Below are 22,205 nucleotides of genomic sequence, written 5' to 3'. Positions count from 1 at the left end.
GAACCCCAGGCTGTCACCCTGCAAACAGCGCCTGGGCTGGTGCCAGCCACGGAGCGCTGGCCCCGCTCCCATGTGTGTGTGGACTGACTTCCTTCAATGCAGTACATTTGGTCCCTCCTCAGGATGCTGAAATAAATAAGGTCACTTGCACAAACACACCCTGTTTATCTTCCTCACTGCCACCAGCTCTCACCCTCTTCAAATACGATTGCTATGTCCCCACTCACGTACCCTGCTCTGACACCCCTACTCTGATCTCCCTCCTGGCTAAACAATGCTAAACAATTTGCAATCAAAATGAATCCCAAGAAGTTGTCCTGCAGCTGGTAAGAAATGAAATGTTATGATGACTTAAAGGCTTAGGAGAGGGCAAGGGTCAAGTGGATTACCCTCCTCATATAGCTCACAGGTTTTCTATTAGGAAAATCCCCCTCCAGTTGTCAAGAAGGCAAGTTAGAGAGATCACAAACACAGTTTCTTCTCAAGACAGCACCTCCCACCTCCTCCCTCTGTCCCTATCTCCCACTGACCTACACCAGTTAAAACCTCTGAGTGGCTTACTTCAGAGCAGGTTGCAATTTCTAACTCCAGTGCTACTCCCTGTACTCTAGGTGCCAGCTGTGGTCTGAATGAATAAATAATCATGTAAGCAGACACCTTTAGGTCTGGATTACTTTTGAGAAGAGAGGTGCAAAGGCATTTCTCTAAGATACACACTAAGGTGAATGGAAAAGACAGGATCTAGACAGCGTCTTCCAGGGCTCAGTGCTTTGAACTAACTTATTAGCCCACAAACAGATTAACTGTTCATTAAAAAAAAACACCAAAAAAAAACCTCACAGAAACAAACACAAACAAACAAAAATCCCCAAATCCAAATCATAGATCTTTATTACTCCAATGCATCTCAGCATTGATATCTCAGCATCCCAATACAAAATTTTCACTGCCCGTCCTTCCATTTTCAAATCATATTTCCTCCAATTTTGTGGCAAATTTTTCCTCAATTCTGACGTGAAATCCTGGATAGCCGTGCCAAAGCCACTGCCACTACCAGAGATGTGAGCTGATTTGGTCTCCCAAGCACGTGATCTGCCGATGTAGAGAAGCTTATCCAATAAAGCAGTGTGATGATTTGTATTTAACCCTCCAGAATAGCCCATCAGGCATCCTGTAGCAAAGGGAGAGGAGAAGAAACCCTGTCATGACAGCAAAAGATAATTTTTCTCCTGACGCAGGCAGGAATTTAATATTGTACATCAATCAGGGGCTACAAACAGGCCAGATCTGCTCTCAGAATGTTTACACTGATATAATTGGAGAAATCTTCCAGCTCAGCTTACTCTTATAACAGACCTGGCATGTGCAGCTTTTGTTTACCTACAAACTTTCTGGTGAGAAATATGTTGGGAAGAGGCTTTGTTTGCTGTGGTTTGCTTTTACAGTGCTCTGCTGGTATCTGTTTTGCTAGTATACAGAGGAAAACTTGCTTGCAATCTGGCATGGCCCCATTTCTCAGTTTTCCTCGTCCAGCAGAAATTTTGAACTCAGCCAGTTCATGGTTATTCTCAATTTTCCCAGCTTCCCTTGTTATTGCTCAGGCTGCAATAACAGTCTGCAGCTTGGCCCTAGTCTCTGAGAGAAACTCATGCCTTAAAACAGGAGTGTGAGCTAGGATTAATCTATTTCCACCAAGGAGATCTCTGGAGAAAAAAAGCAGGGTTAAGCTATAAGACTTCATCAAGAACCACCTCAGTGAGACAGCTTCACTGCAGGTGAAATACCTTTGAAATGGGTGGAATTGCACATATTCAAAACTGGAGTAATGCAGGTGGGAACTCATCTCCCAGTAACCCAGCTGAGGGCTGTCCATGCACACACATCTTTGAATATCCACACAGGGAATGACAGACCACAGTGCTGCAACTTCCAGTAATAGGAGAAAACAACAGATCAAAGGTGGCCTCTTAATCTGCTTTGATCTGTGCTCCCCCATCTCTGTTCAGGAGGCAGTACTTCGTGTGCATGGCTGGAGGGGACCATCCAGCACTTGTGCTTTTATTGTCTAGGAGACTTAGTCTCTAGCCTGAGTGCAGTCCAACACACATTTTACCATCTGCTCTGTTTCCTATGTGCCTATGAGATCATTTTTCTACACGTGAAATTATAACATGAAGATTCACATATGCTTACACAGCTTATATCTATTATTATTTGTTTAACACTGAGAAGTTCCTTGGCACAATACAGGGCCCAGCATGAAGACATATCAAGCCCTGAAGCCATGCTTCATGTGAAGTACACCCAAAATGGCTATTCTGGCTGAAAGAGCAGTGTTAGGAATTTCAAACCACTTCCCTTCCTTGGAGTTCTGAGCAGATTCATGACATTTCTGGCAATGCAGCTTAAAGAGCCATTCACAGAAATTTGTGCTGCAGTCATCACAAAAGCTTTCTTTTTTTCTGCTCATGCAAAACCTGATTTTCAGTGCAAAATATACATTTCAGCAAGTTTAAGATGGTCCATAAAGATTTTGGAATGCAATTTTTAGATCAAAATTATAATAATAAAATGTCACTGTTCCTTTTTTAGTTGATAGTTATAATAATGTTGGTTGTTCGTGAAGAAACTCACATCTTAGCAAAACTTATAATACACATTTTCCCATTTCTAATTTGTTATGTTATTCTCCTCAGCCCACATCTGTCATATTCCTTGCAGGAGGATTAAATGAGAGCTGAAACAACATGGCTGAAACAGAGCTCCCTGTTCTCCTTCCTCTCTCTTCCTTTTTTGGTTTCCATCCTCTCTCGTTCTGGTTCCTCATCTCTCCTGAAGACAAGGGCAGAGGGTGGCTGGATGCTGTCCCAGATTCACAGGGTGCCATGTGGCCATCCATGTCCTCTCTCACAGTCCCACTCCATGTGCAAAGGAGGATTTGTCTCACCTCCCCTGACGTGTCTAAAATACAGATGTCTGTATCTAGGCTATGTGCCTGAAGCTCTCTCGGTACCAAGAGGAAGAAACAGGCATGGATAAAGTGCAATTCACCTCATCCTAGGTAGGGTAGTGCCCAAAATAGGTCAGATGAATCATGGCTTTAAAGTGCCATGCTCTGCTGACCACAGAGAAAGCCTAGATGACTAAATGTGTAGTGTTAGCTGAGACAAAGTCTGTCCTCAAGCATCTTTCCTTTATGTCATTATTCTGCCTGTTCCCGTGTTGCTCCCAGCACATTAATCCTCCTGAGCTGTCCAACTGGCTTTCCTTCTTGCGAGTGGCAATGCCCAAAGAAATGGTAACTTTCCTCCAGCTGCTGCTCTGAAGCACTTTCCCACCTGGGCTTTCTTCTCAGATATCTCACTGATGCAGCATTTCATGGAGTGCCTTGCAAAAATCATTTCCAAAAGTTCCTAGCTTATATTTCACATCTCTTTTCAGAACTCACTTCTACCAGATTTACCTGCAGAACAACCAAACACAAATGTTTGGGTGACCTTAGCCAAGGCAACAAGCTCAGAGACCACATGCCTATCCAATTCCAACCCAGAAAACCCTTTTTCAACCTGTGTCTAGCAGGATGCACACACTAGAGATTGCCTATTGCTAGCAGCTAAGTAGGTGGTCTGTTGGGAATCATTAACATTCTTCCTCCTGTGCATTAACCCCTCCAAAAAAACTTTAAGGATTGAAACCTGCTATTATCCTATCACCAATATTCTAGGGCTGGCAGAGCCATGGACTCAAGCCCCTCAAGTCTACAGGGTGGGTTAATACAAGGGTTTACAATAGCTTTCTGACACTGTGTGAATGGCAGCATAAGTTACAATGCAGAAATAGATTAACAAGATAAAGTGGTTTTACTTCTTCAAATAGCCCTTACAGGCACCAGAGTTCCTCTACAGATTTAAAGGAGTCTTTTCTTCTTACCCCTCCACCTTCCACATTTTAAGCAGGTAGCTGTGAATGGAGTACACATTGTGAAATGCCATTGCCTCTTCATCAGGTTACAGCACTAGAGGGAAAAAAAAGAAAATCCAAATGAAAATCACTTCTCTTTCCAGTCTCACTCTACCTCAGAATTCCCCCTAATGGCTGAAAGGGATTAAGATCTTAAATAACTTGCAGACAAAACCACTGTACAATAGGACCAGTTGGTAACATTGGGAGGAGATGTTTAGCTCTGTTTTTCTTCATGCTCATAGAGGGTCTGACTAAAATCAACTATTCTTCTAGTCCATAAATGAATGCAAAGCCTGATCCAGTTACAGGAACTACCAGCACAGGGTTGAGTCTCCTAAGAGCATGATTTCTGGAAGCAGCTCTTCCCATGTGGGCACAGCGTGTGCCAGCAAATATCTGCTTTGGCAGGAACAGAGCTTGTTAATCTGAAGTGCCAAATGCCCACACATCTCACAGAAATCCATGAGATCCCAAAATCCAGGAAAATGGGAGATGGGAAAGATCTTTGCCTTTGGGAGTAAGCCCATTAACAGCATGTTCCTGAAGAGGCTGAGAGCTCACAGAGAAATTGCTTTCTGCAAAATGTCAAAAAATAAATGCCCAGTACTATGAGCATCATCCTATCACTGCACCTACACATCCCAGCTGGCATTGGGACATGGCTGGAGCAGCTGGCAGGGATCCCAGATCAGAGTGAGTATGCAGGCACAAGCAGGGAGCTGAAATATAATAGGAAACTAATAGAAAAGGAGGCAGGACAGCAAAAGCACAGAGATCTGCACTGCTGCCCTTGTACTCTAACATTGTGCAGACTCAAACAGAAGCAAGCCAACTCAATTTTGTGTACAACAGAGGAAGCAAGTAATTCTGGGAGAGGGATTAAACTTCTGCCTACCAGCCTTCAAGAGTGAAAAATACCTGTACAAGGCACCCAGAATATCCCTCAACATCAGCAGTTTTTGCTCAGCACAACCTGGTGTAAAGTAATAAAGAAAAATCATTGGGTTATTGCCAGTTGCACTTCTCCTACAATTTGGAAAGCCAAGACCAGCTCCATGGCAGGATCAAAAGAACAAGCCAAGGACCAGCATCCATTGCTCCTATTTGCAGCTCATATTGGTGGTCTCCTTTCTACATGGGTGGCAGCAACCATCTGGTCCCACTTAGACATTTATAGGAAACATGTACAGGTCAGAGCAAGCTGTTTCCAGGATTTTTTTTCTAATTGAGAAGGGGAAAGAGGTACTTCCATAGAGAAAGGCATCACATCCTAAGGTAAGCTCAGCTAAATGAACCTTGCTTTCCATGGATGGTAAGGAGAACCTCTGACTTGTTGGATTACCAATGAGTGGCATGATGAACCCTACACATTGTACCTAAACCTTCCACACCTTTGCAACACCACTGCTGAACACTTTACCTGCAATTGTGTTTTGGAAACTACAACCCAGACAGATGAGGCTCCCAGCATCAGCATCTTCTACATATTACCAGCCACACACGACTATGCTTGGGTCTGTTTTGTGACAAAATCCTTATTTCTGCCTCAGCTTTGGAGGTCTGACTCTTCTGTATGGCTATCCTGGTTCATGTACTCTCCTAGACAAAGAAGCCCAACCCTGGCATTGAAGAGGGATGCTGTCCATTTGAGTGTTGTCCTCAGTCTGCCCCTTCCTATCCTTTCCTCTCCACTCTGACAGTCCAGTGACTCCTATAGAGACAGCTATTGTAAGGATAACTTCTCAGGTTCCACCTGGCAGTGTTGGTGTGTGCCTTCAAGCCTCACTCAGAGCTCAAGACATGGCCTTCAAAATGTATTGCAAACACAAATCACCTGAGACTTCAAGCTGCTCTGGCTTGTGCCTCATTAAGCTGCACAGTGATAACAGACAGTGTTAACAACTGTGCAATCCACACCTGGAGCCAATTGGTTCTTGTGAGATGTACTTTTGCCACTGGCCTTATGCTGCCTGCAAAGAAACACTAGGTCAGAACAAACAGAAGAGCAAGAAAGCATCATTACCAGGCAGGCACTGAGCAGAGAGTGCTTTTTCCCTGTGGTAATTTACTCTATAGTTTTCAGATTTGCTAGTCTGTTTCGGGTCATGTTGTTTCAATGTCTTTTCTCCAAGAATAAATACAGCATGAAAAGTCTCCTAATGGACCCCTGTAGACAGAGTCTCACTCCAGGTCATAGAAGCAGCTGGCAAACACACTCACAAGCTATAATACCCACATGACAAACCTCAACACTCACTCACACCCCATTAGCTCCACCATCAGCATGAGCCCTGTGCTTCCAACAGCAGAATGGGTGAGGGACCCTGGGGAGCCAGGTGGAGATGTCCCAGCCATGTGCTGGGTACACCCAGCAGTGGGTACCAGGGCTGGGCAGCAACATTCAAATGATGGTACTTCTCAACTCTGTACAGAGGCTAAATCCTGCACTGGATATTCAGAATCATTGAATCATTTAGGTTGGAAAGTACCATCGAGCTCAACATTAACCCAGCAATCCCAAGGCCACCAATAACCATGTCTTAAGTGCCACGTGCTACATGTCCTTTAAACACATCCAGCGATGGGGACTCCACCACTTCTTTGCACAGCTTTTCCAATGTTTGAGAACTCTTTCAGTGAATCATTTTTCCTAATATCCAATCTAAATCTTGCCTGACACACCCTGAGGCCGTTACCACCTCTACCACTTTTTACTTGAGGGAAGAGAACAAACCTCTCCTTTTCTGCAACCTCGGATAGTCATAGAGAGTGATAAGGTCCCCTGTAAGCCTCCTTTTCTCCAGGCTAAACAATCCCAGCTTCCTCAACTGCTTCTCATAAGATGTGTGCTCCAACCCTTCTCTGGACTCACTCCAGCCCCTCAATGTCTTTCTTGTTGAGGGGGGCCCAGAACTGGACCCAGGGTTGAGGTGTGGCCTCACTGGTGGCAAGATGAGGGGACAATCCCTGCCCTGGTCCTGCTGGCCACACTCTTTCTGATCCAGGCCAGGATGCCATTGACATTTTTGGCCCCCTGGGCACAGCTGGCTCATGTTCAGCTGCTGTTGACCAGCACCCCAGGTCCTTTTCCAAAGGGCAGCTTTGCAGCCCCTCTGCCCCCAGCCTGTAGCTCTGCCTGGGGTTGTTGTGACCCTGCGCTTGGCCACGCTGTAATTCATACAAATGGTCTTGGTCTATTGATCCAGCTCACTTAGATCCCCCTGCAGAGCCTTCCTGCCCTTCAGCAGATCAACGCTCTCACACAACTTGGTGTCCTGTGAAAATTGACTGAGGGTGCACTCAATCCCCTCACCCAGGTTGTTGATAAAGAAATTAAACAGGACTGGCTCCAAAACAGAGCCCTGGGGACACGACCTGTGGCCAGCCACCAGCTGGATTTAACTCTATCCACCATTCTCTGGGTCCAGTCATCCAACCAGTTTTTTTCCCAGCAACCAGTGCACCCATCCAAGCCATGAGCCATCCTCCAAGAGGATGGAGATTATCCTTAACCCTCCTTGTGTTGCTGATGTATTGATACATTTTTATTGCTTTATGTCAGTAGCCAGATTAAGTTCTAACTCGGTTTTAGCCCTTCTAATTTTCTCCCTGCATAATCTCACAACAGCCTTGTATGCCTCCTGAATTGCCTGCCCCTTCTTCCAAAGGTCATAAACTCCCCATTTTTTTCCTGAGTTTCAGCCAAAGCTCTCTTTTCATCCAAGCTTCTTCTTCTCCACTGACTCATCTTTGAGCATACGGGGACAGCCTGCTCCTGCACTTTTAAGATTTCCTTCTTGAAAAATGTCCAGCCCTCCTGGACCCCTTTTCCCCTCAGGCTTGCCTCCCCAGGAACTCTCTCAACCAGTGTCCTAAACAGGCCTAAGTCAGCCCTCCAGAAGTCCAGGGCTGCAGTTCTGCTGGCCACCTTCCTTACTTTCCCAAGAACCAAAACCTGTGTCATTCCTTGGTCACTGTTTCCCAGGCTGCCTCACAGTGACCATCACATCCCCCACCAGCCCTTCTCTGCTCACAAAGAGCAGGTCCAGGGGGACACCGCTCCTTGCTGGCTCCCCCACCAGCTCTGTCACCAAGTTATCTTCCACACACTCCAGGAACCTCCTGGACTGTGTTCTGTCTGCTGTGCTGGATTTCCAGCAGATGTCTGATGAGTTGAAGTCCTCCACAAGAACAAGGGCCAGAGATTGTGAGACTTCTCACCGCTGCTTACAGAATATTTCACCTGCCTTTTCACCCTTGTCAGGTGGTCTGTAAGAGACTCCCACCAGGATACCTGCCTTGTTGGCATCCCCCCCTGATTCTTACCCATGGATATTCAACTCATCACCCTCCTTAGACAGAGAGAGAAGATAAGCAAAGCCTAGGACTGATGCTGGTACAGTAAACTGCAGGAATAGGTCAAGCTGTCAGCTGTTATTAACCTTAGCAAAATCCATGTCTTCTAGCTCAGCCTCAATTAATTCATAGGGTGTTTGAGAGCCTTCCTGTTACACTGTGAAATTGCTGGCCCTATCTCCAGCCTGGCTAACCTGCCTGTCTCTCCTCCTGCACCATTTAAATGTCAGTTATATTTTTCAGGTTGAGTGGTTACTGAAAGGATAAATGAATAAGTGCCTGTGCTAACTGATCTATACAAAGATGCATCATTAAGCAGAAATGGACATGGTTTGATATGATTTTGATGTGGTCTTGGCTTACTTTCAGAAATTTATTTTCAGCTAGAGAAGTATTGAGTAACATGAGATGTTAAATTTGATCCTGTTTTCCACATAAATGAAGCACTTCTAGAAGTCATAGTTATGGTACATTCAAAACAAAAACAATGGTCTGAATTCCTTTATTTATGGTGATCGGCATGGTGCAAGAAAGTTGTTCTATCTCATTACTAAATGGTATCATATTCCTGATATAAAATCTACCCTCTTACTGCTTCAAGGGAAAGAGGACCCCAGAACACAGATGTGTTTGAGTGTAGAATTAACCAACATACAGCCAAGGCCAGATACCAAGGAACAAGCCCCCATGTCCATGCTAGCACTGCAATTCCATGCTCTTCCTCATCCCACTGCTGCCTAGAGAACTGTCAGTCCTCAGACCAGAAATCAGGGTACCCTCATACAAGGCCTGAGGGGAGCTGAGCATGCCAGGTACATTCCCTGCTCTTCCAAGGACCAGGAAAGAACAGAGGTTCTGGAATCCATCCGTACTTCTCAGCTCCTGGCTCTGCTTCAGTCACTTCAACTAACACTCCAAACCAAATCTCTCTCCTGTCCTGGGGAAGAGCACTGAGCAACAGGGCTCCAAACTAGCCTGTAACCTGGGAGGCCAGGTTCGAGTCCTGACTGAGAAACATAGAGACAGTCATTAAAATGCAGCTGGTTAGACTGAAACCACAAGGCGAGACCAAGAAAAGATCTTCCTTTGCTTGGGACCCTGCAAAGAGTGTGAGAAAAGTCCATGCTCAAACTTTTGAGTTGAGTCAGAGCAGAGGCTTGACACATTTCTGATACCTCTATTGGTCATTACAGAGCTGTGTGCTGTGGCTGGGGAGAATGGCTCCAAATCTCTCATTTTGAAGTTGTTTGATTTCACATACATGATTAAATATTCATTGAACCAAAGAGGAAGATTGATCAACAGGTCAAATATTAAGAAAACATTAATGAGAGATGGGACTGGTTTACACTGGTGAAATATGAATCAAGACATGCATTTCGACCATAACTCAGTCCTAAATAGGAAAAATTTCTAGCAGTAACCTGCTCTTTTTCCTGCCAACCTCAAAAGGAAAACCTGGGTCTTCAGGCCAGACAATTGTCACTGCAGACCTTGTCCAGAGTCCTGCTGATGACAAATGGATTATCAGAATTTGGATGGATAATCGTTTAGATCTATAGGTCAGTACAGGAAATTCAGAAACAACTGTCTCAGTAGCAGTCCAGTGCCAACAGGAACTGAGAAGACTCCTCTCTCTTCTCTCATTGTTGTGGGGTGTCTGTCTCAAACATCCTCTGAAAAAAGGCACAAACAGACGACTTTGGCAGCCCACAAAAGTGACCACATTTCAGTTCTTTCAGGCCATGAAACTGAGAAATTTTGCAGGGTCTAGAACCTTTCTTCAAAAGGAAAATAAGATATCTCCAATACTTCTGAAAAAAAAAATACCCACTTCCATCCAGGCAAAGCACACGTTAACTTGCATGAGAAGGAATGAGAAAAGCCTTCAGGAAATAGCTAACAGTTTCCAAGTCTTTTATTTTCACAGACTCTGGCTTTCTTCGGGGGAAAAAGTGCCTTTTAAAATGTGCCTGACCTTGGGCTCTGTTCTTACAAACATTGATTCAGGGAGGTACTTTGTTGTTATTTATTCTCAACTAATGACTGAACTGGCACAGCTCTCAAGAAAGGGTATATCAAAAGCCCAGTGTCCTCAGGCTTGTTCCTGTTCTGTGCCTGAATTCTTCCTGCCCTTGGCTAATGCTGAATTGCCACAAACCTCCAGTTTGTCTCAGCTGGGGTAAAAGCAGCCCCAACACCTCTTCTTTCCATGCACTCCAAGGCAGCTTGTACCAGTTTGCTCCCTTCATGCACCTACTGAAATCCACGCAGATTTGTAAGGCATTGCCTCGCTGTGTATTCCTGGGAAGCGAGGCTGCCCATATTTATGTATATACACAGAGTCCTTTCTTCATGTGAGTGTGCCCACCACCACCTAGAGCACTGAACGTGCCCATGCACACTGTCTGACACCAAAGCCATCCTGCACAGGAGGGCCTGCAGCAGCACCTTCTCAAAGGCTCACATGTCTCGGCACTCTTGGGGAGGGCAGTAATTCGTGCAGACTCCACCACTCCCTGGGCCAGTCCAAGAGTTTTGCAGAATAGACAGTCACGCTCTAGTGCTCAAAACAGTCCGAGGCTTTGTTTCATCTGCCAGTCTAGGGACAGCCTGCAAGATCCAAGTCACAGCCGACTCCTAACTGAATTGAATCCAAAGCTCAATATAGCTAAAGAAGCCAAGAAAACTTTTCTCAAGAGACTGGTGCCATTTGCTAGAGTGGGAAATGTGGGTCCTCAGCTTTTTTAGATGCTTTGGCTCAGTGCAGCCTGCAGCAGAGCCTTACAGTTCTCATACTTGCAGCTCAACATGTGGCTGCCCATGTTTGTGGCTAAAAATGTGCTTTCTCCATAATGAAACTGGAATCAATAACCAATCAAGGCAGTATGTGCTTCTGTAGAACAGCTTAAAATAGGCTTGCTTGCTTGCTTTCTTAGCAACTGCTCGCAGTGAGCCCAACCTTTCATTTCTTCCACTGAGCTGAAAAGAGCTCTGCAATCACATCATCACAGCACAAGGCAGTCACAAATATTCCACATCTTTTAAAGCCAGAGAAGTACAGGGAACAGAAAGGCAGCAAAACACTCTGTACAACAGGAAAAAAACCCCCACTCTTGTGCCCATAGAGCAGCAGCAGAATTGCCAAGTTGAGCACTCCAGAAGTAAGGCATATGTAAATTAAGGTCGCTTGTGTAATATCACTTCACTCCCCCACCTCCCTCTCTACATTTGCATCCTGAAACTGCCTTTAATTGTAAGAATTGCCTGCTACATTTTACCACCATACCCCTCTCACCCTGTTCCCAGCACTTGATTAATGAGCAGCTATTCAATATCTTGTTTTCTTCTCCAGCACGTGGTCTCGTTCTTCATCTTTACTGCTGAAACCCTGCTCTGGAGTCAGAAGTCTCCATGAATCGTGTAGGGATGGATTTTTTTTAAATAGACATTTACTGCTCAGCCAAATTTGGGTAGCATTTCCAAAGAAGGGGAAGAGGTCAGGCGTACAACACAAGCTCACTGAATCCAGTTCCCTGCTCCAGATTGCAACAGCACAAGGAAAAGACAGCAGTGGTTTTTCCCGAGGACAACACAATTTTCTTCTAAGATGTGTGTGAGATCATCCCAAGGGAGTCTCCTGGGAGGATCTGACCCTGATGGGTCAGGCAGAAATGCTGGATCTGAAATGGTGCCCTGGAGTTTGCTCCCTGCTCTGGCTGAACGTGCCATCAGCTGGTAAGATCACATCTAACTCCCACTGGGAAATGTGGTACAGGTGTGCTCAGGACTGTTCTTCTTGGAAAAATGCCACACAGTCCTGCCTGCAGATGCAGGTTGTAACACTCTCAACAGAGCAGGCAGTGACATTTAAAAGAGCAGGAAAAATTTGTATTGAAATACAAATACGTTGAACAGCACTGGCTATTTTTAAAACTACCAAAAAAGAAATTGCTTTCATTCTACTCAGGATCAAGGGCCTGTTTATAACCAGTTCCCTTCATTAAACCTTTGCTTTATAATATATGACTGTGTCAAATACCAACATTCAATAACATTTTTTATGAAAAGGGAGAAAAAAAACTCAGTCATACTGATTGGATGGACCATCAAATAACCACTTGATGGATGAAAAGGAGAAATGGAAATGCCATCTGCCTTTCCAGGACTGCCCAACTGATCAGCCCACAGGGAAATAACAAGGGAGAAGGATTCAATATTCTCTATATGTCTGCAAATCACTGTTACACACCAAATTTTGCAGGAGATCAATACCCCCCTAACTATTCTGCCACAGATGCCAGAGCTCATTAGTAGGATGTGAATAACCATGGAGGATGGAAATCCTATTTTACTTGTCTGTCTGAAGGATTTTGGTTTCTTACCAGCTTAGCTGGGGATTTCATGACCAGATTTTATAGTCTATGTTGAGCTCTTACTCGGGTAAAATTTCCTTACCTAAAAGTGGAGTTTTGCCTCAGCTGACTCAGCAGGAGCCTCAGAGTCCTTTCTTTATTAGTTATTACTATTCCACTTTAATTAAATGCACAGGAGAATGAAATGCACACCAATCTGACCAGAGCCACTGGTGGTACCATTCTGATCTGAGAATTAATTCTTTTGATCATCCAGAATTTCTTCTTATCCTTAAATGGCCTATCCTACTGAAAAAAAAAAAATAAAATAAACCTAAACAAAGAAACAAACAAAACCATACACATAGTCACTTAAAAAAAAATAAGGAGTGAAACCAAATCTACTTCTGCATTTTTGCCTTGATACTTGAATAATTTTATTTCTTTTTTTGATTATACACATTTCTCCCTTCTGCCTCTTGCAAATGAAGATTCCACAGAAGTCATGTCATTCTAACTTGCATCCTTGGTTCAGCTTTCAAGACAAAACATGTTGCAGAAGCCATTATGGTCCCAGAAGAGCTATGAATAGGATTTTTCTCAAATCTGGTTGTAAAATACAATACTTCCCCTTTCATTAGAGGGCTCATCTGCCCTTTAACTCTGTGTTTTGCAGGAGCTTTGAGAGGAGTGCATAGGATACTCAAGTTGATTAGGCTAATGAGTCATTGCTGGTCAGCTCACTTGCTGCAGCCAGGCTGTTGGGACAGGACCCTGCAGGATGCTGAGCTTCCTGCCACACATCCCAAGCCAGACAGGGACACAGGACTTCAACAAACCCACCCAGGTCCATAAATCTTCATTGGTGCTAAAATGCTGTGCCCGGGGAGCAAAGCCTGGCTGACAACAGCTGCTGTGGAGCCGTGGTGCACAAAGGGCAGGAACACCAACCCAGCCGAGGGATCTGCACAGGGCTGCAGCCATGCCTTGGTTAATCCATCCCAGAGAATTGTTTAATCCCACTGCAGTGTTCCCAGTGCAACAGCTTGCAGCAGGGGCGACTGGAGGATATTACTGACATGTACCCTCATTTTGCAATGGCTGGGAGCATCCACTCTTGCTGCCCGTGTTGCTCCCAGAGGAAGGGCCTTTCCCCATCGCTGATTTTCAGAGCCTTTATGCATTCACAGGAATTTTGCACAACAGAGTGGGGCTTCATTTTCTATGTCTGCAATGTTTTCCTGTCCCTGTAAATAACTGGCCTTTCCAGGCTCGTCCCTGAAAAACAGAGCATTCAGGATTTCGAAATGATGGTAAAATTGCCCACCATTAGTTTTTCCAGAAATTCACACTGTGCATGCATTTCTGGTCTGCAAACACACTTAGCATGAATGGGAAAGGAAAGGAAAGGAAAGGAAAGGAAAGGAAAGGAAAGGAAAGGAAAGGAAAGGAAAGGAAAGGAAAGGAAAGGAAAGGAAAGGAAAGGAAAGGAAAGGAAAGGAAAGGAAAGGAAAGGAAAGGAAAGGAAAGGAAAGGAAAGGAAAGGAAAGGAAAGGAAAGGAAAGGAAAGGAAAGGAAGGGAAAGGAATTGAGAAACCTTTGATAAATCCATCCATCCACATAACCACAATGATCTAAAACATACATTTTGGACAGTAAGCTATGCAAAACCTTCACTCAAATGTAAATATTTGCTTTATGTGAATGGGATGTTTTAATGATGGAGGCAAGCAGACAATCTGAAATTACTTGGTTTTTTGCTGCTTGTATTAAAGGGAATGAGAAGGCAGATATTGGGGGGATAAATTTTCAAAGACATATTGGCATTATTTGTGTAATTACTTGGAAGTTTTCATCTAGATGCATTTTAAAATACTTCTGAATCCTGGCATAGACTCTGCAAGTCCTGTGACTTAAAACTTTCTTCAGAATCCAAACTTCACTTTCCCAGTTTCATAAATTTAATCTTTTTAATTTGGCCAGGGAGTTTTCAAATGCTTCTGGAGCATCTAAACGCACAAGTTCTAGGGAAAATGGAGAGGCTGTGTTAACCTAAATATCTTACATTTTTAAATCTTTCCCAGCTAACCTATTTCACATGCCTAGAGCGTTTTGCCCACACCAGTATGAATCTGCTCTTCTTGGACCTCAAAACCCTCAAAAGAATTTCATTTGATAATATACTTTTGAAATTTGTTACAAACTTGCCTAAAGTCCTGGAGAAGCATGCTTTTACAAGTCCTGCATGTGAAGGAGTGTTTTGGCAGAAGTATTCCTGTCTCTGAGGCTGGGATTAATTTAATTTAATCAAGTTAGGTTAGCAGTCTCAGCTAATCACCAGGGCTCCCTTGTCTGGCTTCACTGGTTAGAAATAGGCACTTACTGCAGACATGGGATCAATTCCTGCTAGATATTCCTACCTGTCTCTTTTTCTCATTTTTTTAAGAGGAAGAGTGCAACTGACAAACTTAACTGGACCTTCAGCTTTCAAGCAGCCAGTGTTAAGGCAGATCATCCCAACATATGTTGTTATTTGCAAGACATTAAGCACCATGCTGTGACTGGGCACCACTGAGATTTTTGAATAGGCCAGAAGTTCCCTGAAGTGCCTCCATGAACAAAACTTGAGGTCAATGCCCATCATCTGAATTTTTTATCCACTCTGCAAAAAAGGGTATCATCACCATCTCTTCAAGAACACTGTAGCTCCCAAATCATAAGGACTATTTTGTTCTCCATATAAGCTATTTTAGGAAGAAACTTGTCTGAACCAAAATCTGAGGCTCCACACAACATCTGCAAAGACGTGAATCTTAGTCTGGAACAAATTCTTGCTCCATCAGCAAGTGTACTCATCTGAACACCAAATGTGTATTTGAAAATCTGATAAACAGGCAGGTTCTGCATTGACAAGTGTGTATTTGAGGGTCTAATACATTCAGTCAAATTCATCCAGGAGTAAATTTTTCATTGTTGGGGCAGGACCAAATTGACTAGGAGTTTTATCATATGTTCACCACATCTTTTATTTTCATCAGCTGCAGTTTGGCTTGCCACAAGTTAATGTGCTTATGCATTAGGTCAGGTTTCTTCCATTCAGACTGTTTTAGCACCATCCAAAAAACAAAGGTAAAAATAATTTAGGGAAAGAAAATCTGTATAAAACCTGTATTTATATTTGTGCTGGTGCAGCACATTCAAATCTCTCAGAAAAATCTTCAGCTGCCAAAGCTGTGAAGAAAGATGCGTGACCTTCCTCTACATTTCCCATGTTTTTTGTCTTAATTAAACTTGTCATGAGTCGTGTTTACAACACCCAACTGACAGCGGTCCTAAACAAACAAAGGCATTCAGCCTCTGATGTGCGTGTCCAAACTCCCCAGGGATTACTGCTGCCGTTTTCATCACTTCCTGTACGTGGAAAATGCAAAGGCCAAATTTAGAAACCGATCACAAGTCTCTGGACAGGTTGTTTCCAAGAAGGCCGATGAAATCTGCTTTCTTATTTAGCTTAAACCTGTCTTCCCAAGTATTATCTTCCTGGAGACTTTCAGACATGTTTCCATCCCTAAGCTGTTAACTCTTGCAGTATTAGGACAAAGAGACAAAACTAACCTTTCCAAAGGCTGAAAGACAGATGGGGGATCAGAGCCGCTGGTTTTTAGCTCAGAGCCTATGAGTGTGAAACCCAACAGGGCTTCCTTTGGGTTCTTAATTCTAGGAAAATTATATAAAGCAAGATATGTTTGTTATCATAGTAATATTAAGCCTGAAATAGTCACTACCCCTCACATCATGCTTTAATTTGTCCATCTTCCCTATTTAGTAGCTTCAGATTGAAAATCATTAATATTATTGTATTGGGTCAAAGAACTTTTTGGGTTTTTTTTAAAAGAGTTTCAATTTTTTACTATTTGGTCAACACACCAGGGAGCTGCATTTGAGTTATCCAACAGTCAGTCCACACACATTTCAGATTGCAAGGGCAACTACTTTTTAAACACAGGTTTAACATTGCTCTATGTGAAGCAAAAAAATGGGATGAAGTGCAAAAGGAGCAGTCAAAAAATGTCAGATATTATAGAGGAGCAAGAACTGTCATTAGCTTGGATATTGCTATGATCAGCAAAGCCTGGAAATGCCCTTGTGGAAATGCACAAGACAGAAAGTAAAACCAGCCACCGCCACGAAAAACATCATTCTCTGCATGAAGAAAAGAAAGAGTAAAAAGTTTGGGGAAGCACAACGACAGGGGGGGCTAATTCTTATTACTTTATTTGTATTTCTAAGTGCTACTTTTCCTTATTGTAATGGGGTGGGGTTTTTTGGTTTTTAGTTTTAGTGGTTTTTTTATTAATGTGTCTCCATCTTTTTTTTAACTCCAGGTGTTGTTACCCTCCTGGAAGAGGGTTTGGAGTGGGGCACTGCCATGCCCAGCCAAGCCCAGGTACGTGGTGGGCTCAGAGCAGGGCAGGGCGAGGAGGAGGGAGCAGCCAGTCCCCGCAGGACCTTGTTTTGATCTTGCTTCACCAGGCGCATCTCGCAGGGGCGGTGTAAGCTGCAGGGCTCGGAGCCAGGCAGAGCCATCCCCCGAGCATCCCCCGGGCACCTCCAGACCGTGTCCGCAGCCAGCAGAGGAAATTCCGGCGAGACCCGACCCTCCCTCACTTCCTCTGGGGGCCTGGCGCCGGTCGCCAGCAAATCCTCTCACTTCTCAGGATCTTTATGTCAGGCTGCAGCTCCTATTTTTGAGCTGACGTTCCCCGGTTTAATCCACTTAGCCTGTGACCACCTCCATCAGCTTCCCGCAAGCACGGCACAAGGCGAGGCTGGATATGCTGCCTGCCGCGCTCGCCATCCTCCCCCGCTGCCCAAACACCCCCTCGGGATCGTGGATTGTAAAGAGGTGGATTAGGAACATTACCAGGCAGGTCACAGGGTGTCAAGCTCCTCTTTCAGGGCTTAAAATCGGAGGCTCACTCAAGAGGGAGGGCTCGGTCCCTGTGAAAGCGGCAGGGATGATTGCTGCGATGTACTTGCAATTTACTCTGTTAGGAGCACCGGTGCTTCAGCCTGGGGCCTTTAGAGACACAGTCCCCGTAAACAAAGCAATCAGGATGTGTAGAAATGCTTTGCTTTAAATTTCCTTTTTTTTTTTTTTTTTTTTTTTTTTTTTTTTTTTTTTTACCACGCAGGGAAAATAAAAGGAGTCTTTTTTAAGGGCAGTGAATGAAAATCATAAATGATGCAAATCCACCTTGCAGTCAGTGAGCACTGGGTGATTCATACCTGCCGAGGAGGCCAGACCATCATCCCCTCGAAGCTGGGCACCCCAAGAGCAATTCTGTCAGTTCTCACCTGGTTGGGGGAGAGGAGAGGCGCCCACAAAGCTGGCATCTGCCAGGTCCCATGGGAAGCAGAGCCCAACACCCTCTGGCTCCACAATGATATCCCAATGCCTGGGACCACGCACAACATGTTAGACACCATCAGAAACATGCCAGGCCAAGCTGTGGCTACAGACTGTGGAGCAATCCCTCCACCTCAGTGCACAGTTCTTGCAGCTTGTAAATCAGAAGCAGCCATTTCCCTTTGCTGCGCTGCGGGGATCCGCACGAAGGCAAATCCCAAGTGCTTCGTCATTCTGCTGAGCTCTAATCCCGTCAGCATCTCTGGCCACTCCATCAATCGGATTAGAGCAAGGCTGAAAGTCAGAATAGGGGTGGCTGGCCCAGGGGAGCAGGCCCTGCGTGGGCAGATGCAGCCACCACTGCTGCGGCCACCACTGCTCTGCTCAGCCCCATCTCCCTGCAGGCACCCAGGGCTTCCCCAGCGCAGCCTTTTGGAGCTGCAGCCAGGGCAGCCCCTGCTCAGCATCAGCACCGAGGGCAGGGGCTGTGCCTTCAGCCCCTCCTGCCTCTCCAGAGCCTCTGTGCTGGTAATGGATGGAGTGGCCATAGCACGGCTGTCAGAGCCTTTCACGTTCATGCCCAAAGTTAGCCCAAAATGTTCTGGCAGAAAATGCTGCTTTAACAGAATCTAACCCTCCTGGTGGAAACCTGCTAGCTTCTGTATCCTGTGGTAGAAACCAGATGGGTGTATAAATAAGGATCCTGCCTTCAACCTGGGACCACTGGCAGCAAAAATAAAGATCCATTCAAGGTCTCTCTCTTCTCTGGTTTTTCCCAACTACAAAAATAATTTCTCTTTTTTATATATTTCTGTCCCATTTTTGGAAGTTTTAATTCCTTCTGCCACTCTAAGAAAAGCACAGCATACATGGGAACTGGGTTCTGCCTCCAGCAGCTCATTTCATGGTCCAGGAGGGCACATCCTTTCCATCTCAGAGAGGAACCAGGTTTATGACCTCACACCAGCTTCACCAGCATGGCTCAGATGAGGACTGATGGGTTGGATTTGGCCCTAAAGCCAGTTGCAAGTGTCCAACTGCTTTTTCCTGGCTCGTCCTTGGGAACACATACCTCATCATACCCAAGCACATAAAACAGCAGGTCCCCAGGGCTGCCACACAGTGTGTTGCACAAAGAAGGACTTCATACCAGACTCAAGCCCTGTCATCCCAGAACACCAGCATGAGCACCTCTACTTTAATGTTTCCTGAGGGTTTGGAACATCATCGGGGTCAAAACTGATCTCCCATCCATGAATACAAAAACTGAGACCACCCCTACTTTATCTGCTCCCAAGGGGACACCACATGGAAACCTGTCAGCTCTCAGAAGCTCCAAGGATCTCCACAGCAAGATCCTGTCTGTCTTAAAAAGTTATCTTGAGATAGCTTCATCTTTTCTGAGGGCACTTAGTGACAAGTAGAGTTGACCTTGATGGTGTTCACAGGGGACAGTCCTTGCTTTTGCACAAAAGCACATAAAGACAAGGTTAGGTGAGCCAAACTGCCACCTCTTAATGACCTACAGAAACCTTCACTCCTTCTATTTATAAAATCATACTGTCTTGGCAATAGGAAAGAAGGAGTTGGCATCAGTTTTGTATTTTCTAGATCTGTCTAAATTCAGCCTTATTCTTTTTTCCACTGTACTTTTCTCCACAAATCAGCCCACACTTCCCACTCACCTATAGATTTTTCTTTCATTAATTTTCCCAGTAGGCAATTGCTCACAGAAACTATAGGAAATATAAAGCTAGGAGATTTCTCAAGATGTCATGTGAACTGTAGCTTTCTCCAAAAATGCCCAGACTCTACCAATCTACATGCACTCATCACCTCCTTACAAAGGCAGCAGGACTCTAGTGCCTTGAGGACTGGGCTGTCTGCACAGTATGTAGGTGACACCCTGGACAGTCTGGGAAAATCAGAAATATCCCTCTTTTCCTACTTTTTAAAATGGCCGTATAGAGAATTAAAGGCTGTAACTGAGAGTTTTCCATAGACCTGTGAAAAAGCCTGCATAATTCACTTGCAGGGAGATAAATTCTACATGAATTTATTCCACTAAGTTGATTTAAAAGTTATATTAAAGAGATGAACAAAGTGTTCAATACAGATTATGAATCATTCTATCCAGATTGTAGATGTGATATTCTTCATTATCTCTAATTTGTCTGAAGTTTCCCACCCCTTCCCCTCTCATTTAAGAGACCTTTTGCTGTGTAAAGCACTCCTTTCCAGCTCTGCCCTGTAGGTAGAGGTGGTGATCCTGAATGCAGAGCTGATCTGGCAAAGGTCTGACACCAACCCCCGATGCAGCAGCCACCCAGTGTCTTGTATATCGGGGAGAACCAGCACAAATGTGTTTGATTTGTAACTTTACAAGGACTTTCACACTGAGGTTTCGGTTCCTTTTATTAGTAGACCTAAAGAAGGACACCATTAACACATAACAAAGGAGGCAGAACTAAACTATTACCATAACTGCAGTGTTTTAAAAACCCCACTACTTAGAGGTTTATAAGGTTCCTTGGAGAGGTTATTGCAGAAGCCACAAAATGGAAACAGAGGAGAGAGTTTCTCAGCTGCTTTGTGCCTTCCCACATGCTTTCGGCCCTATGCACAGAGACCTGCCTGGTTAAAACACAACTAAACCTCTCTTGAGCAACCTGCTCATCTTGGGACCATCCAGGAGCTTTCCCTGCACCAGGAGGATCCCCCATCAAGATTTAAGAGCCCACTGTTCCATTGCTCCAGGAGAGTCTTAGAAGAAAAACTGAAGGGATAATTTAGCAGCTGAGACAGCCAGTGTTTCTCTCCCAACAACCTTGTTTCAAACAAGACCCTCAGTTCAATCCTTTTTTTTCTGTTCACTTTTCATGTTTTATTTTCCAGGTATTTTGAATGAAGGGTATCCAGGCTCTGAAAATTCACCAAACGAAACATCAAAGTGTTTCAACGTGTCTAAATGAAATGCTCTATCTTTTCTAACACTTTCATATTTGTTTAATACTCTCCATCAAAAAAAGTGTTCCCAACACTGTTTATCCAGTTCAAGGTCCACACACTCTTAGGCTGTCAAAAAATAAGGACATCAGCAAAAGCTGTATTATTTCAAGACATTTCCTTATAAAGCAATGGCACTGTGTATTAGCAGCCTTTATTCTCTGCAGATCCCTGTCTCAGCTGCAGAGGAAGGAAAGGGCTGGCTGGTCAGGGAGAAGGGACCTGGCTGAGTCTCTGCTAACTCGTGCCAAAGCACATCCCCATGCCTGCACATCGTGCACAGTGCCATCCTCACTGGGGCTTTCCTCCCTCTCCTCCACTAGCCAGACAAATCTGGCACTCCCCTTGGGGCACTGAGCCAGAGTCCCCTCCCTGGCTGGCCCAGCTGTGCTGGAGATCAGGGGAAACTGGAGATAGGAGAGGATGAGTAACCATGGAGCAGGCAGCAGCTGCCTTTCTTTATCCCAGGAAGAGTCGTTGCTCTGAGGTGGCATCCCTGCAGGCAAGCCAGATTTCCAGTCTATTAAACTGACTACTTCCTTCATCACCTGTATTTTCCCTTAGTTTTTTTAGGAGTTGCCTTTAACTTCGTGCAGCATGACTTAACCCACCATTTCTGATGATCTAACAGATTCCAATGCTCAAACCTCTCTCTGTGATTTCACTGCTCTGCTGTCTCCTCTTTGCCTGGTCTCCATGTGATGTGGAAAACATCCCTTTCTCAGCCCTTCCTCCCTTGCCTTGTCTCCTGACCACCCCCTGTCCCCAGACCTGTTCAACAGAAATCCCACCACGCGCTCCTTGCCCATGTGGAGCCTTACCCCTCCTGGCCCCCCAGAGCAGGGAAGGACCACAGCCCACACCTCCTGGCTGCCAAGAAGGCAGTCTGGAATGTGAGCTCATGTTTTCCTAAAATAAGCAGGAGCTGTGCACTTAAGCCCAGCACCTGTGGCGAGGCGGGAGTGGCTGTTGGCGCCGTGCAGCACCCAGGGCGCTGCTCGCACGTGGTGTGGCATGGCACAGCGCGAGCCAGCGGCACAGAGCAGCCAGCAGCCTTCCAGGGGTGACTAACGCCGTGCTGCTAAAAACAGCTTCCAGGGGTTTTCCATGAGCAA

At 44.9% G+C, this 22,205-nt stretch overlaps 2 long non-coding RNA genes across 2 annotated transcripts; one reads left to right on the top strand and one right to left on the bottom strand.

Moving 5' to 3' along the window:
• Nucleotides 1–934: 934 nt before the first annotated feature.
• On the bottom strand, nt 935–12,152 carry LOC141728217 (uncharacterized). The gene is made up of 3 exons (XR_012579044.1): nt 11,618–12,152; nt 3,931–4,015; nt 935–1,171 (listed from the first exon to the last, which is right to left on the bottom strand). It is a non-coding gene; the product is annotated as an uncharacterized LOC141728217 (long non-coding RNA).
• LOC113459323 (uncharacterized) lies at nt 11,563–21,149 on the top strand. The gene is made up of 3 exons (XR_003380462.2): nt 11,563–12,057; nt 17,060–17,121; nt 17,870–21,149. It is a non-coding gene; the product is annotated as an uncharacterized LOC113459323 (long non-coding RNA).
• The last annotated feature ends 1,056 nt before the right edge of the window (nt 21,150–22,205 follow it).

The sequence above is a fragment of the Zonotrichia albicollis genome, chromosome 2, assembly GCF_047830755.1.
Source record: "Zonotrichia albicollis isolate bZonAlb1 chromosome 2, bZonAlb1.hap1, whole genome shotgun sequence".
Lineage (NCBI taxonomy): Eukaryota > Metazoa > Chordata > Aves > Passeriformes > Passerellidae > Zonotrichia > Zonotrichia albicollis.
Note: the sequence above shows the minus strand (reverse complement) of the source record. Positions and strands in the feature narration are given on the sequence as shown.